Here is a 16,621-nt window from a genome sequence, read left to right on the forward strand (position 1 = left end):
AGAAAATGAGCGGCGTTAGCAGCGTAACTTTAGTGAGAGAGAGAGAGAGAGAGAGAGAGAGAGAGAGAGAGAGAGAGAGAGCATGTGTGTGACAGTGAGTAGCGGTAACATTATAGCTGTGAACGTAGCAGTGCACTGTGTGAAAGTTACAGTTTATCTGTCGATGATTAAATGCTACAGCTCCTCAAGACCCAAGCCAAGCTCCTGTGCCTTGCTTGCTATCTGCTGGTTAAAGGGATTAAGGTTAGCCCCGAAGTTAGCAACAACTTCAGCTCAGGCTCACTCAAGGTGGGCTGTTAAGGTGGACCAGCTATTCTCATTTTGTGACAAGCCGCTCACCAGCACTGACCAGCAAGCAGACCTCCACCAACAGGAGGTCTATTTTTATTCTTTTTATTAAAAAGAATAGATTGTTTTTCATTTAAATGTCTGGAAGAGCCCAGAAATAAAATTGTCGAATCATATTTTAGCTGCTTTTTGTGAGTTGATCGTGTTAAATGGGCATATGATATCGTCTCATATCGATCGCAGGCCCCTGAATTGAATCAATTTAAAATCGTATATACAGTATATCGTGGCAGACTTTGTGATATCTGCAAATATTGTATCGTTGTCCAAAGAATCAATATAATATTGTTATCATGAATGAAACTGGTGATTTGCACCCCTAATAATCCTGTTATTTATGGTTTACTCATCTAAAGTAATTGTGTAATTAATGTTACAGACCAGACCTAGCTAAATTCCATGACAATTATGGGCTATGAGAATTACGAGGATGCCAACAGCCGCACATGTTGGACTTACGAAAAACAGAGATAGAATAGCAGAAGATAACTCTCCTACCACCACTTGACAGCTTTACTGCTAATTTCTTCTCTGCTCTGATCACCAACACCTGAACACCTGTCTGCTTTGAGCAGACACTCTATGCTACTCTTATAACATATGCATCGTAGGATTGAAACACCACGTTTGAAACACATATACAGGATAATATATATGAATAGCCTACAGAAAAAAACAGTGGTGCCAAAAATTGCGATATTTTAGAGCTCCTCCTAAATATCTCAAATGAGGCTTTCAAGGTCAAGCTTAGCAGGGTGAGTAACAAAACAACAACCACGTATGTATTGATGAAGTGGATCAGCTGATTGATTGCTGAGGTGAAGACGTCACAAGCAGAAACACTGTCACGATTACTAATTTTGAAAGAGCAACAGCCAATGGGGAAACACCAACTCAACTCACCAATGGTGTAACTTCATCACTCACTCAGTGACTCAGTGACAGACTTTTGCATTTATAGGGCTGGCCCCCGCTTTGCTGCGCTCTGACCAATTAGTACTATTATGTTTTGAGGATAAGTAGAATGATATACTGTATATACACTATATATGTAATAATTTCCCACAATTGAGCATAGATCTTTTAAAGAAACAGATGTACAATACATAGCAATATTACCATAATTATGGAAAGCATGATAAGCATAATAACCTTTCAGCATATTGTAATTCAAGTGTTCTGAGAGAAAACTAGACTTCTGCACCTCATCATGGCTCTGTTTCAGGCTTTAACAAATCTAGCCTGTGACTGGAGACTTTGACCAATTACAGGTAATTTCATTGAGTTCCTATTGGCTGTGCTCCAGTCATGTGACCGGAACTTGGCGTTCCTTCACCAGATTTTACAAGGCGTCACAAACTTTCTCATTTTACAGCTAAACCGTACACTACAAGATGATTCTGAAAACATTTGAGGTGAGAAACAGGCATTAACGTAACATACTATTGATTCATATTTGATCAGTGCTGCCTAGTTTGACCATTTGGTCGGAGTTCGCGAGTGATTGACAGCCGGCTCTCATGGACAGCAGACCTCAGATCAGCTGTTACTGCTTGTTTTCCTCCGATCTGTGAAATCTTGCAGATGCCATTAGGAGCACCGGAGGACACAGAGGCACATGGTTTTTTTCAGGTTGCCTGTTTCATGTACTACTTTCACGATATAGCGACCGTTTTATAAAAATAACTTTTTTTTTTTAATCATATTTGCTTCAATCTCGCCTACTTCAGCTCTAAATTGATATAACATACTGTATGATTTTTTTGTTGTCGTTGTTTAAGAACCTCTGACTTCATTGTGTCTCCGCACTTCTAAAACCAATTGACGCAGTTTCTTCCCACACACGCTATCACTCTCATAAACACTTAACTCAGATGTGTGTTGTCAGGAAACAATCACAGCACAACAACCCTGTAATATCAAAATATCTAATGTACTCACAAATCATATATACGGCGGCGTAATATACAGATTGAGCAATAAAATGTACATATTATCCATTATTGCCACATGTAAAGCTAAGCAGGATGTATATACGGTCCATAAAACCCATACTGTATGCATATAAAGTTACTTACACATACAATATTTATCAGGCACACTCCCACACATCCTTTCCCTATGTGTGACCCTGCTCACATTGTATGTTGTTGTCCATTTGTTGTTTATATACAGTACATAATAGCCATATGTTTATGTTTGCTTTAGTTTGTCTGGATGCACAGGATGGCTAAAGGTAGTGCAAACATACCTAGTCAATAAAGGTGATGCTGATTGACAAGTTCCAACCACATGACTATGTAAAACAAAGAAAAAGTAAAAAAGGGAAAAAGCATTTTTGCAAATTTGACCCAGTTCTGCTCTGCACCTGTAGTTTCACCATCTTTTCTATATTTTCTGTAACAAATTCCCAGCGGTGATCCACATAGTACTGCGTCTCCAATCTGCTGATGCACCACTGCTAACACAATATTTTCAGCATAATTAGAGCTGCCCCAGCTAAAGGCAGAGCTGCTACTGCTGCTCACAGTCGATGTGGAGTCAGTGACTTGGAAAACACGACAGACTCACCAGATATCAAGCCCCGGTCTCCATCGCGGGTTTCACATCGGCATCCCGATCAGCTGGCGGTCAGAGAGTCAGAGCTGAGGCAGGCGACTCCCACCACTGGCGTCTCAGGAAAACACCACCTAGAGGACAAGAAAACATGTTTGTTGGAATTAGGACAGCTGAGGTGGCTTAGTTAACTACGTGGGGTTGTTTTAACACCATTTGGGATGTTCATCATCTACTTCTAGTCAGTATTCTTGTGAGGGAGGCCACATTCCTCAACACACAAGAGAAGCAGTCATACATTCATAATCTCATTGACTGAGCTTGCTCCTTTTTCCACTTGGCAGCTTTGGGTGCGATATGAACGCTGATCTGATTATGAAACAACAGGAACGAAGCATGAGCAGCGGGAGGGGGCATCAGGAGAAAAACAGCGTTGGAGATACCATGACTATGAATGTGTGTCCTGTCATTAATATTTCACTGCATCATTGTAGCTAACAGAGAACAAAGTGTAAAGGGGAGCATAATGAAAAATTCATCATATTTTGACACAGCTTTGGAATTTATCTGTGCAAAACAAAGAACGGGCGAAATCTTCCGCCTCGTGATGAGATTTTGTGACGGAGAAAATAAGGTGATTAATGGGTCCAAATAATTACTGCATGCTTTAACATGAGGTCGTTGCCACGCACACATCTGATGAAGATGGATGAGGACGAGGTTTTATAATTCACTTATTTCTCCTGCAAAATGTTGCTTTCATTTTTGCTTTTTGCCCAAGCAGGAGGCCAAGGTCACAGGCCTTCAGTTTCTCACTTGTCCCTTAGATTCAAAACAAGCTACATGACATGTCACAGCTCTGCCTGCAGTGCAGCAGCACGCAACCCAAGAGAGATTACCATATCGCTCGCATTTGTCTGCGGAGCTTTCATGCATTAAAAAAACAGAATTCTCCACTTAGGTTCTTCTTCCGGCTCTACTGTACATCAATTTGTATTCAGAAAGGGGCTTTAGGGCTTGTCACCTTCAGCTATTCATACGGCCGATGAAGTATTTATGACGCAAGCTTTTGCTTTTTTGATACGTCACTCCCATCCTTTTTCAATTCATCTCGGGGCTGGAGTCAGTCGTGCTGTCATGTCAGAGTTTAAGAAATTGAAGGAGAGAAATAAAGTAAGAGTGTAGGTGTCAGAAATTTCACAGTCTATCATTTCACAGTCTATCATGCCATGCATATTAACTGCTCCTACTCGTGTGCGTATGGCGTTGCTGCGGCCCACTCCGACAGCCGACGTGACAGTGAGTGGTGTGACTGCAATGTGACACTGAACAACCACTGGGAGGTGCATGAAGTTTGTATCCAACAAGAAGTCCTTCACCCGTCCACAGCGGCCTAACAAGTGATTTCTTCGGTTCTATCCATCGTTTCCGAGCATCAAATCATCACCTGGCCCAGTGCGATAAGTCCGGTGTCAGCCCGAGACAAGCCGGTCTCACTTAATCTCCAACATGGCTCCCCTTCAGTGTATCAAACACTCCACCTCCCCGCTCCATTTTCCTCTTGCAGCCACACAATTTTTAGCTCTCTATTTCTCTTTTCTGTTTCCCTCCAGGCCCTTATATGAAGTGAAAAGACAGAAAATAAAAAAATTCCTCAGTGCCAAGCAACTTTGGCCAAAGGACATACTCCGTCAAGTCATTATCCATCAGGGTGATTCCTTCCCATCTGGGCAAGACAAAGCCAGTCATCCTCCTGCGCTGCCAGCTTTGTTACTTAAAATACTCTGGCATGACAACAGGGGTGTCTGAGACTTTCCTTTTTACCTCACTGCGGTTATATTCCGCCTGTCAATCTGCACAGAGACGGCTTGATGTGTGTGGCGTAAAAAAAACAACAACGAAAGGCCAGTCAGGTAACAGGAATGACAAACAACATGTTTCATTCTCTTTCATAAGAAAACAGCGTTAACCTTGAAATTCCCCTTCGGTGTATCAAGATAGTCTTGAAAGATGAGCAACGTGAGCATCAATGTGCATTTTATGGGCTTAAAAATAGACCTTTATTGTAAATAGTCATGAATGTGCAGTGAAAACATGTATAGCAATAAGCTCGCTGACAGAACACATAGGAAAGAGGATGTTACTTTATTAGAATGTGAAAGTGAGATATCTGAAGTGAGCTTTCTTCTACATCACGATTTGCTCAGAGATTTCCTTGGAAAACTCTGCCTGCAGCAAGTATCAGGAAAAGCGGATCAGAGCTACATTGATTTATTTAAAGATTGGAATAAAATAGAATTGCCATTTCATACTTTTTTGTCTTAGCACACAAGATTACAAATTTAGAAGACAATGTCAGAATTATCTTTCTGCTGGCTTAAAGCAAGGGGGGTATTTTTTTTTTTCCTTCTTAGATATCAGCTCAGCAAAAGCAGCGAAAGAAACCTCTGCAAAAAAACCTTCAGGCGTCTCATTACATCAGGTCCTGCTGACCATCTAGGGAGACAAAAACAAGCCTTGGAGCTTCAATCAATTATAGATTTGAGTGAATGCATTCATATTGGAGATAGTCGCCTCTCTTTGTGCTCCATTCCCCAGATATTGACACAAGTGATGGCAATTCTTGAGCTTACCGGCAAAGAAAGCAAGGACCCACATCATTTATTAGACCGCAGCAGTATATGGGAAATTAATTCCATCATAGTTATGTGAGGAGGTTTTTTGTGTATTTATTGCAGACTTTAATTGTTTTCAAATTGCCTGACTGGAGTAAAGGTTTTGGTTAGGATTTAATTTTTCCAGCAAGTACCTCTGTTCCCTAACTGCAGCTATCACAGTGTCTGAGATGAGCACTAAAGCAGCCGCAGCTGTAACGCGCTTATTAAAGGACATTCTCAATGTCATCATGACTCAGCAGTGGACTGACAGAGCCACTTGCTCAGGAAGCAGCGGTGCTGTTCGGAGGTGTAGAGTAGCCCGATAGCTGTCATAACTGTGAGGTCAAGCTCGTCCTCAGCAGATCCATGAAACTGAACGCCGTCAGACCATTCCTCTTTTCCCCCTGGCTTTACAGTAATTTACTCCTCATGTCAGCACTTTGATTAATGACTTGATTTACACACAGGATCATATATACGCTGCATGGCAACGTATCAATCATAGTGCTGTACGTATTCGTGGGTTTTCAGCAGCTGTGTTGCCACAGTCAAAGCCCAAATACATCTACCTAATAGGGGTGCGTGAACAGCAATGCCCCGAAACTGTGAACATATTGAAAATATGTCACTAAGGCTAGCCCTAATGTGTTTAAATACATTGAATATATCCAGCTAAATCACCGGGTGCAAAATTCTCAGAGTCAACTGGGGACAAACTACAAATGTGAGGTGATTATTGAGGACGAGCAGCTGTTTTTGTCTGAGCCTTTTCGGCTAATCTAAACTTCTTCAGACTGTAATGAACGCTCCCGTAGCGCTGGCCTCCCTCGAACCGAGCTGAGCTCTTTACTTGAAATGAGACAAAAAACAGCTTCAAGGAAAATTGCTTGTAGGAGCAGTTTGATTGAATAATTAGCTTTTTATTAGCTTCTACAAACCTTTGGCATTAGAGGTCAAGAAAAGATGAATGGGGTGTGCATGTGTGTGTATGTGTGTTCCCCGGCCAATCAATACTCATGAATCCGGCGCTGCTAAAGGGCAAGGTTACCAAGAAAAGGCCTGGAACTAAAGGAGCCAGTTGGGATCAAAAGAACCAATTCACAGTGATAATTAAGGCTGGTTGTATTATGGTTAGACTCCATCAGACGAGCCTGGTGGATCACATGTTGAGGTTCTCTGTAATGCATTAGCTGAAGGCGCACAAAGCTTTTCCATGAGACTTCATCCAATCACGTCAACACAGGTTAAGTTACAGGTCTGAACAAGCAATCGGATTTTGCTCACGTTACCGTCAGTTCCTCAGTTCCAGACATGGAAGTGGCCTCTTTGCACTGTGATTGGAACTCTGCAATGCAGTTCAACCACAACGCAAGAAGGACTGCGACTAATGATTATTCTCATTATCGATTAATCTAGTGCCAATAGTGTTTTCAATTAGGTCTATACATTGTCAGAAAATAGAGGGAAATGCCTTAGAGCCAACAGTCCAAAACCAAAATATATTAAAAATACAAGAATATAAAATGCTTTACTTTAATCCTTCCTATTTAGCATTTACAAGCAGTATATAAACATTTTATACATCCATTTTTAATATGCTATAATGTAGTTGTAAGCAGATATAAGGACATTTGTGTATCAACATGTAATATATGATTGATAACACAGCATAACAGTTGTAATCATATTTCATGATCTATGAATAAACACGTGAACAAAATGAATGGAGTTTGCTCAATTGTCAGAGAGAGTGACGAAGTGTAGAGAAATAAATAATTAGTTTCACATATAATATGTAATTGTATATGATTACAGCTATAATAGTGTGTTGTCAATCATTCATTTACCAGTTACAGATGCTTCACAGGAGGAGTTGTAGTTGTTGCCAAATGCATAAATGAAAATAATGTCTTTATACCTATTTACAACAAGTCAAATCATTACATTTGCGAAGCTAAACATGAAATATTTGGCATCTTTGAACAAGTGTCTAAAGCCATACTATCAGCTCTGTGAGAATGTACTTAGGCATAGTGGTGCTTTAGCGAAATGCTAATGTCAACAACATGCTAACGTGCTCACAATGACAATGCTAACATGCTGATGCTAAGAAGGTATTGTGTTCACTATGTTCAGCATCTTAGTTTTGTGTGTGGATTAGATTTGTCATTAGATTTGCAGACCTATTTAGTCATAAACCAGTGAGCAACCTAGTTGTGAAGCCAATGCTGAAGTGCCTTAAACTTGTATTCTTTCTAATAGCCAGCAGGGGGCGACTCCTCTGGTTGCAAAAAGAAGTCCAATTGTATAGAAGTCTATGATTGCTTTGGTACCTCAGTAAACATTGTAAACATGAGTTTATGTTCTCAATCGCTAGTTTCAAGTCTTCTTCAATACAGCATGATGTTCATTTAGTAAATTATGGTCCCATTTAGAGTCAAGTCGACCATAAAGCAGGGGATGCTTTAGGGCTTGGCTACCTTGTGATTGACAGGTCGTTACCACGGCGTTGTCCGGTCTGGGAGTTGTCGGTGTTTTCGTGTTAGAACTTTAACCCTTTCACAGTGTGTTTTCAGTTCATGACAGTTAATTGTAACACTTAAAGATGTGTTATTCAGCGTTCGGTTGTACTTAGCTCCAAACACTCGTTTCACTTCTGGTTGCAAAAAACAATATGGTTACGGCCAAAAGGCCGAACTCCAGGCTTCAAAACGGCAGTCCACTAACCAGTGGGTGACTTCACAGTAACTACGACCATTTCTTATATACAGTTTATGATTGGCACTAAACACAAAATACAGCTGAGGCTGATGGGGATGTCATTAGTTCGGCTGACCTTTTTAGTCATAAACCAAAGTATTGCACAAAAATTAAATGTTGACCTGAAGATGGAGCTAGGGATAACATCAGGGGATCACCAAAGTTATTATAATTCATCCAGTGGGGACCATGAATATGTATGTGCACCAAATTTCATGGCAAATCAATAGTTGTTGAGACATTTAACTGGATAAATGAGAACTTGGACCTGTTGGTGCCGCTAATGAAAGGTCAGGGGATCAACAAGAATGATCTGGATTCATCCTCTGGGGACCATGAATGTTTGTACAAAATTGTATGTCAATCCATCCAATAATTGTCGAGATATTTCCGTCTGGATCAAAGTGGTGGACCGATAAATCGACATTTCCATCCCTAGAGCCATGTCTAAAAATTCCTCACCCAATTAATCGACTATCAAATTAACTAGAGATTCATTTTCTGCCGAGTTTTTCTGAGTGTAACATAGGGAAATAATAAAAGACCATTGCCTTCCAAGATAAAAGCTACAGCTACATGAAATATAAAACAGTGATATTTAGGCCACAGACAGTGAAGAATTCTCCTAATTGTGTTGTTGTTTTGCACACGCTGCTCTGTGAAATGTCTTTGAGATCATTTTGGCTCCAGTTAGACTTCATTTTGGGAAAGGACTGGACATGTTTTAGAAATATGATCAGCCAAAATCTTGTAAAACCTCGTAGTAGGTCATTGCTTACTAAACATCAAACATCCTAATATGGTATTAATCCAAAGCAACTGGCAAGTGATGAATCATTTAATCTAAGATTGCAGCCGATATAAATAATAAAGTAAGTTTTGCTTCTGAGAGTGTTGACATCTTTCTACTACAAAATAAAAGGCATCATGCAGAGTATGAAGTGCAGTAGTCTCTTTTTTTGTTCCTTTAGGAGACAAAATTCTATAATAAAACATAAAGTTAATTCTTGATCTTGCAAACAGTGTTTTGACAAAACGACTGAATCTCTGACCCAACTGTTTTCACTGAAGAAAAATGTGTGGGATAAAAATGATAATGGCTTCGTCTGAAATAGCATACTATGCACTACATACTCAATAGGTGTACTATCGTTCAACATACCTTTGTGTGAATAAACAGTAGTATATATCTTTTCGGACGCACTGAGCAGTAATTTATGTCGTCACTTCCTGAGAGCCCCCTTGCCGGTTGGAGACGTGTAACCATGGTAACCTGTGCCAACCTCAAGCTACCAAAACGACGGTTTATGAGAATCAAAGTCTGAATTAATTTAAAATATGTATTACACCTGAAGATAATGGAGTAGAAGCGCTGCTGGGTCTCTGTGGTAATCACATACAGGTGTTCTTTGGATCCTTCAGGTGTATTTGGCTCATTCAGTCTTGTGGGGGGCTCATTGCACGGGTGGAATATGGTCTCAAAAAAGTACAAAATGCAAGTCTCCCTCAAAAATAATCCAAGGCACACTGTAGTGTTTGAACAAAATTAAAATGCCTTTATTTTACATGGCAATAATTGTTTAAAATGACCAACGCGTTGCGACCAACATAGGTCTTAATCAGGGTCACTGTGAGCATTCAGCAGTAGCTCGAACACCTATATTGTGTTATACTGATCAGTAGAGTGGGAGGGTGGTTCTCCATCAATGAGCAAGCCTATTGGTGGAAAAACATGGAAATGACACATCATCAATAGGGAGGATAAAGAGAAAAAAAATAAAAATATTACACCTAGTAAAGTGTAATTACAGTAAAATTGAAGCGTTATTGGCGTTCCAGAGCTGTCTGTCAAACGATGTTTTTGAACATTGTTTTCACTACTGCATTGCATTGTGGGATATTTAGTGTCCAGCGTTGCATACTGTAATATTTCACCGGATATAGTATGCAATTTGCGTAGTATCGGTTTCATACTAAGGTTTCGGACATACTAAAATATCTCACATACTGTTTTAGCGTACTGAATAGCATGTTAGTATGGAATTTCGGATGCAACCAATATCTCTGGTACTCGTGCATTGGATTTTGATTCTACCTTTCATGACAATGACAATGTTATAGGAGCACATGCTCACAAGTCAACAGATTTATCTCAATGACAACTGAACAATATACAGCTGAAAACCTCTGAAAACCTCTGAAAAAGCTAGTAAGTGGAACTTGAGTTGGGACTGTTTATACTTTCACACCCTCCCCCCTTCCTGTGTTGAAGATAAATCAGTGTCTCAGTGTTTTAATAAAATAATCAAGCTATATTTTCCCTTAGAACAAATTGCTCACTAGGATTAGATTTCACATTTCCATAATACCCAAAGGATGGTTATGCAGCGTGGTTCCACCAATTACGTGCGTAATCCTTCCACAGGCAAGTCTGTTAACTCACTGTGTACAGGTTCTGGCGCCGTCGCCAGACTGCATGGTGCAGTTTATGGACATTTTAGTGGGTTTGACGTGTTCCTGTCACGTCACCAGGAAAAAATATTACAAGGCTTAGGTTACTGAACACTAGTCTACATGAGGCTGTGAGCACACATAAGGGAATGAGATTAGTATAAATATACTGCTCAAGCAGCTTTTATTAAAACCTAAAATAATAATTCATGTAATGATTATTTTTGCTGTGCTGTGTTCTGAACTTGCTTGGGTGAATATTAATATCCAACTTTAAAGTTGCCAACAGCTCATGATGAAGAATGATAGAAATATAGTTTAAGGTGTTATTGCTCTCTGCACGTCTCATATCATTAGCATGCAGCGTCATTTCAGCAATAGTGACACTCTGATCATTTTGTGCAGGCATAATAAGAAAAGACAGGTCTGATAGACTAAATGAAGGTTTTAACAAGTACCTCTCCTGCCCCATTGAGCTTTAACCTGAGAATGCAAATCAGCTTCATGAAAACCAAGTGATTTCATGGTTCACTGACTGCTACATAAGCATATGGTATGCAGTCTCCGGGAAAATGTATTATAGGATACATAGGAGGGGGTAAACGTACGGATCTTACCTTAATCCGTAACTGTTGATTTGATTTATTTAGTGCATGTATGCTGCAGCATCACTGTTTGCTGCATTATAGTCTTTGGGATCATTTTAAAAACATGGGGGAATTGAAGCGACTTTTTCCCCACTGCTATATTATGCCATCAGTATTAGTATACTGTGTGTGGAAAAGACATGGTCCTCTGTTCACAAATTCAAGCATGAAGATTACAAGGGCTTAGTAAGACAAGTATTAGCATATCCTGTTACATACAAGCCTCTAAGCAGGGTTATGAGAGAGTAATGGAGCTGCCTTTAGCTGGTTGATTTTTATTTATTTTTTTACAATTAATTAAATACTAAAAATAAAATATTGGCACCTTTGCCGTTTGATCCCTTTGTAGAGATCAATGATTCGGAGGGATTCTGAGTCAACCGATTTGAAGGCTGAGCAGAGAAAAAAGCTTTTCTTATTTTTTACAATCCCCTTTCCCCCAATAAAGTAGGAGGGCAAAACCATTTTACAGAGCCCCAAGCACAAGCCTAATTTGCTAAATTAATGTGACAACTTGTAAACAAGAGCGGGGACTAACTATGAATCATGCTGGCTAGCCAGATATTTTTTCCTTATTTACCATCTGCAAATAATGTCAGAGTTGTGCCCAAGCGCTGCCAGAGCTGTCACTTTGACAGGTTGTGGAGGTGGTGGTGCAGCAGTCACCAACAAAACAGGTTAAAAAACAAGTGCTCTTCATTTTCCTTCCCCTCAAGAAAAACATCCCAATTCTCTCCAGGCTGGTAAATACTCAGGCTTCTGTAATTTGTGTTTCCTTCTTGAATTTATTGCCAGCTGTAACCGGATTTGTCTGTCAAGACAAGAGTCAGGATGAAGAGACCAAACAGGAGAGGAGAGGTTTGATAAGATTGTTCCCAATATGTCAAAGGAGGAAATACAGGGAGCTTATCTGATTTCCTCAGCTGGCTCTCATTTCACTGATGCTCAATCTCCAAAAAATAATTTATTTTTTTGTCCTTTTAGCTTTCATATAACACAAATTAAATCTACTAAGCAGCACTAGAAGAACACTGTGAAGGCTCAGTCAAATTCTGCTTCAGAAAAACATTTCTTTTCACTTGTTTTTTTCGGTTCACATGAGTTTAAAGGTGCTAAATGCGAGATTGGGAGCATTTCTATTGCCTCCACGCGTCTCTCAACATGGCGACAGCTACGCCGGCAGCTCGTAGCTAACGGTGCTAACAGTGCTAACAGTGAAAACAAAGGCAACACTGCTGACAGAGTTTAGAGTGTTTTCCTGAGGGGGAGCTGGAAAGTCGGTGCTACCCTTCCGCGACAGCACCGCCGTTTGGGACGGCGCTATCAGCTGTAACCGCCGTATGAGAGCAGTGCAGAGCAACGGCCGTGAGCCAGCCAGTGGGGCACACTCACATGCACTAACATGCAATAATAACACATGCGGAGAAGCTTGGATTACAACATACAGAGGAAGAGCGACTTCATTCTCTGCTCAGGTAGACATTACTCCTCTATATCTTTACACAGCAAATGGTTGTCTGATGGTATATTAATGCTCTGGTATCGTATAGAGCAGTCATTCCCAAAGACTGGGTCGGGACTCACAGGTGTATCACAGGAGATATTATTAGGGTCGCCAAATAGATTTGCAGAATTTCTTACATAGTCTTTTCTTTATTGTTTATATCTGCAGTACACCTTTAAGCCACAGGATGGAGCCTGAATGCTCGTATTGTTCTGATAATTGTAGCCTACTTATAACATTGAATCTAATATGAAAGACTAGCGCACATTCTGTTTGTTTTACTGATGAGATAAAAAAGAAAAATAGCCTGTTAACTCTGCCTAAATGCATTTATTTGGTCTCATTTATAAAGTATTTAACATGTGTATATGTTCTCAATAAAATGCATAAAATGAAGTTGTGATATGTCAAACATATATCTATTTCAAATAGCTGGTTCATCTATTCAAGATAATATAAGGTGATGCAGAAATGGCAGTAAAAATGGTCAGGGACTTTCATTTACGCACAAATTCCCTCTTGTCAGAATTTATAGATAATGCCTACTGTGAGTCGGGTCCCCCCCCAAAAAGTGTGAAAACCACTGGTATAGAGAAGCTTTAACAGTGGCACATTGTTTCATATCATATTGACTACATTTATCATTTCTGTCTTGTTTGTTACCTGTGTCCTGACATGGCCTTACTACAGCAAAACGGAAAGCTAGGCACTGACTTATCTTTATACTATTATATCTGAGTATTTGCTCACAACCAATTCTCAAATCTTGAGCCATAGCTTCATGTCTGTCCACCCCTTTGGTCCAGACTGAAATATCTCAATAACTATTTGATGGATTGCCATGAATTTGGTAAAGTCAATCATGTTCCCTTCAGATTGAATTAAAAAATACCAGTAATAATTATGTAATAATTAAGGCTGTCAGTCAATTAAAATAATTAATTGCGATAAATCATATGATTGTCCATAGTTAAACGTGATTAATCGCAAATTAATCACAAATTAATTTCACTTTTTTTTATCTTTTCAAAATGTACCTTAAAGGGAGATTTGTCAAGTATTTAATACTCTTATCAACATGGGAGTGGGCAAATATGTTTGCTTTATGCAGATGTATGTGCTTACAATGACAAATATTGTCCAGAAACCCTCACAGGTACTGCATTTAGCATAAAAAATATGCTCAAATCATAACATGGCAAACTGCAGCCCAACAGGCAACAACAGCTGTCAGTGTGTCAGTGCGCTGACTTGACTATGACTTGCCCCAAAACTGCATGTGATTATCATAAAGTGGGCATGTCTGTAAAGGGGAGACTCGTGGGTACCCATAGAACCTATTTTCATTCACATACATGTATCTTGAGGTCAGAGGTCAAGGGACCCCTTTGAAAATGACCATGCCAGTTTTTCCATGCCAAAATTTTGCTCAAGTTTGGAGCGTTATTTAACCTCCTTCGTGACAAGCTAGTATGACATATAACTTAGGTTTTCTAGTTTCATATGATACCAGTATCTTCTCTCTAGCTTTAAAACTGAGTCCGCTACAACCTAAAAATCCCAAGTTGTGTTAATGCATTAAAGACATTAGTGGCATTAAAACGAATTTGCGTTAGCGCGTTAACTTTAACAGCCCTAATAAAAATGCTAACTTTTGTGACCCTCTGACTTTTCCTATAGCGCCAACATAAGGTCTGAATACCAGCTGTGCTTCGAGTTAAGCGTGCTATAATACAATGCTCAACTAAGATGGTGAACACGGTAAACATTATACCTGCTCAACATCAGTATGTTAGCATTGTGATTGTGAGCATGTTGGCTTTAGCTCAAAGCACAACTGTGCGTGTAAGTACAGCCTTATAGAGCAGCTAGCATGGCTGTAGACTCTTAAGCCGTGGGCACACTGCCCGCTTCAGGCTCGCAGCTGAGACGCGAGAGGCATATTTTGGTGTATTTTATAGAAGGGTCGCCTATTTTACACGCGAGCCTCTCGCGTCTCAGCTGCGTGTCCCAGCAGCAACAGACAGTGAAGGTGATCTATTGACAGTATATGGACATCATATCAGCTACATAATACAGTTTACATGTCTAGACATCTGTAGAATATGTCACAGACAGTGAAAGTGATCTAGTGACTGTATATTAAAGGGACTATTTGTAACTTTCAGAAATGCCGGAGAGAGCAGAGGAGACACCGGCACCCGGTCGGTAACGAGAAGACAACGTAACTCTCTGCACAGTTCGGTCACTTCACAAGACACGGGAAACCTCTGTTGGTCTGGAGGAGCTGCAGCAGTTATTTCTGCACAAACGTCCCTTGTACATTCACTAGATATTCTCAGAGCTAAACTAACTCTTCTGCAGTGTGGAGTGAGCGCGCGTTCACGTCTAGAGGTGGAGCGAGCTGAGCTGTCTGAGTGAAGGCGAGCAGGCAGAGGAGGAGGGTACAGCGGCTACACGCGAACGCGCATATGCGAGCGCGCATGTGTGACTACCCGCTACATTTATGCGCGTACAAAGTTACAAATAGTCCCTTTAACATCATACAAGCAAGACTTTACTTCAGTTTACATGTCTGGACATCTGTAGAATATGTCACGGACAGTGAAGGTGATCTATTGACTGTAACATCATACCAGCAAGATTACCAAAGTTTCCATGTCTAGACATCTTTAGAATATGTCACAGACAGTGAAAGTGATCTAGTGACTGTATATTAACTTCATACCAGCAAGACTTTACTAAAGTTTCGAGGTTTATCTGTAGAATATGTTACGGAGATGAAAAAAAAGTAAAGTTAAGTAAACTTGTTTTTAAATCAGCACTTCCTGCTTTCATTTCAAAATAAAAGCCCTCAGGCGTTTTTTCTATAGTCAGAATCCCTTCATTTGTTAACACGAGGCTTTTATTCTGAAATATGAGCAGGCAGTGCTGTGGAAACATGCAGTCACTTTGGGAGCTAAAAAAATTTATAAAGTTTGGGGTTTAAATCAACACTTCCTGCTTTCATTTCGAAATAAAAGCCCTAAAGCGGGTTTTCTTTGCACAGAATTCCTTCATTTGTTAACACGAATCTTTTATTCTGAAATATGTGCCGGACAGTGATGTGGAACAAGCAGTGACTTGGAAAGCATCATAAATGAATACAGTACGGAGTTTTAATTGTGGATTATTACTATTATTTACTAATTACCACACGTTTCTGAACCTTTCTCTGTCTAAAATAAATATAAATTATATTTATCATGAAGTTAAATGGCCATTAAAAGGCAAACTCTATGTAGAAAGAAAGGGCTGTCAGCAGCACCAGAAACACAGCTGACAGGTAGCAGACACGCTCCCGACAGGCAGCTAACTCGCGTCTAGTGTGAACACCCTAGGTGTGCATCACGCAGCCACGACGCGACGCTGCCGTCAGGTGAGCCTGAAGCGGGCAGTGTGCCCACGGCTTTAGTCTTGTTAAATGGTACAGAGCACAGTGATAATGTGGATTAAACTGAGACACTATTTACAGCTAATGTTAATGTTTTCTCTTCCCTTTAATTTAATGTAATATATGCTCCCCTTTGTGCCTTTTTGTGCCAGACAGATATAAATATTTCTCCTTTTGTCTCAATCCCTGTCTCCTAGGGATTATGTTTATATAGTGCTAACTGTTTTTTTTTCTCACTGACAGTGAAATGTAGGTATATAAACCC

General features: G+C 40.0%; 1 protein-coding gene across 1 annotated transcript in view; it reads right to left on the reverse strand.

Moving 5' to 3' along the window:
* Window positions 1–16,621, reverse strand: part of lrfn1 (leucine rich repeat and fibronectin type III domain containing 1) — a 132,056-nt gene that overhangs the window by 27,993 nt on the left and 87,442 nt on the right. Inside the window, exon 3 of the mRNA XM_074642389.1 lies at window positions 2,920–3,038. The gene's annotated coding sequence lies outside the window, so the exon portion shown is untranslated. The remainder of the gene's footprint in view (window positions 1–2,919; window positions 3,039–16,621) is intronic.

This window comes from Sebastes fasciatus, chromosome 7 (assembly GCF_043250625.1).
Source record: "Sebastes fasciatus isolate fSebFas1 chromosome 7, fSebFas1.pri, whole genome shotgun sequence".
Lineage (NCBI taxonomy): Eukaryota > Metazoa > Chordata > Actinopteri > Perciformes > Sebastidae > Sebastes > Sebastes fasciatus.